Source organism: Arachis ipaensis, chromosome B6, assembly GCF_059453495.1.
Source record: "Arachis ipaensis isolate K30076 ecotype BB chromosome B6, ASM5945349v1, whole genome shotgun sequence".
NCBI classification, from domain to species: Eukaryota; Viridiplantae; Streptophyta; class Magnoliopsida; order Fabales; family Fabaceae; genus Arachis; species Arachis ipaensis.
The window spans coordinates 108419018-108420584 of record NC_142441.1 but is presented as its reverse complement, the minus strand read 5'-3'; the positions used below and the strand labels follow the sequence as shown (position 1 = coordinate 108420584).

The window sequence follows — 1567 nt, the reverse complement described above, 5'->3', positions numbered from 1 at the left end:
AATTTCAAGAACTCCCTTCTTTTGAGGCGTCCCATTACTCACAGGATTCCTCTCAGAAGTGTACATGAACTGGTTATTAGCAACCATGTCAATGAGTTCTTGAGTTTCTGCAGGCGTTTTCTTTAGGTGAATGGATCCACCTGCAGAAGTATCCAATGACATCTTAGCTAATTCAGACAGACCATCATAGAATATATCCAGGATGGTCCATTCTGAAAGCATGTCAGAATGACACTTTTTGGTCAGTTGCTTATATCTCTCCCAAGCTTCATAGAGGGATTCACCTTCTTTCTGTCTGAAGGTTTGAACATCCACTCTAAGCTTGCTCAGCTTTTGAGGAGGAAAGAACTTGGCTAAGAAAGTCATGACCAGCTTATCCCAAGAGTTCAGGCTATCTTTGGGTTGAGAGTCCAACCACACTCTAGTTCTGTCTCTTACAGCAAACGGGAAAAGCATAAGCCTGTAGACCTCGGGGTCAACCCCATTGGTCTTAACAGTATCACAGATTTGTAAGAACTCAGTTAAGAACTGAAAAGGATCTTCAGATGGAAGTCCATGAAACTTGCAGTTCTGTTGCATCAGAGAAACTAATTGAGGTTTCAGCTCAAAATTGTTTGCTCCAATGGCAGGAATGGTGATGCTTCTTCCATGTAAATTGGAATTAGGTGCAGTAAAGTCACCAAGCATCCTCCTTGCATTATTATTATTTTTGGCTGCCATCTCCTCTTCTTGTTCGAAAATTCCTGTAAGGTTGTCTCTGGATTGTTGTATTTTAACTTCTCTTAGTTTCCTTTTCAGAGTCCTTTCAGGTTCAGGATCTGCTTCAACAAGAATATTTTTGTCCTTGCTCCTGCTCATATGACAAAGAAGGGAATAACAAAGAAAATATGGAATCCTCTATGTCATAGTATAGAGATTCCTTTGTGTGAGTAGAAGAAGAAAAGAATGTAATGTAAAGGAGAGAAGAGGAAAAACTCGAACACAGAGAGGGAGGTGGTGTTCGAATTTTTTGGATGGAAGATAAGTGTTAGTAGATGAATAAATAAATAGAATAAGATGAGAGAGAGAAGTTTTCGAAAATAAATTTTAAAAAGGAGTTAATGATTTTCGAAAATTAAAGGAAGAATAAAATTAAAATTAAAATTTAAAACAATTAATTAATTAAAAAGAATTTTTGAAAAAGAGGGAGGTATTTTCGAAAATTTAAGAGAAATTGAATTAGTTAGGTAGTTTTGAAAAAGATATGATTGAAATAAAAAAGGGATATGATTGAAACAAAAAGATATGATTGATTGAAACTTATTTTGAAAAAGATTTGAAAAAGAAATTTAAAAAGATTTAATTTTGAAAATTAAAGTTGATTACTTGACTAACAATAAACTAAAAGATAAGATTTTAAAATTTAAAGGTTGAACCTTTCTTAATAGGCAAGTAACAACTTAATATTTTTGAATCAATCACATTAATTGTTGATAATATCTTCGAAAATTATGAGATAGAATTAAGAAAAAGATTTTTGAAAAATATTTTTATAATTTTTGAAAATAAATAAGAAAAAATGAAAAAG

General features: G+C 32.9%; 1 non-coding gene across 1 annotated transcript; it reads left to right on the top strand.

Annotated features, from left to right (window-relative positions):
- The first annotated feature begins 220 nt into the window (after positions 1-220).
- LOC148562248 (small nucleolar RNA R71) lies at positions 221-324 on the top strand. The gene has a single exon (XR_015888240.1). It is a non-coding gene; the product is annotated as a small nucleolar RNA R71 (small nucleolar RNA).
- The last annotated feature ends 1243 nt before the right edge of the window (positions 325-1567 follow it).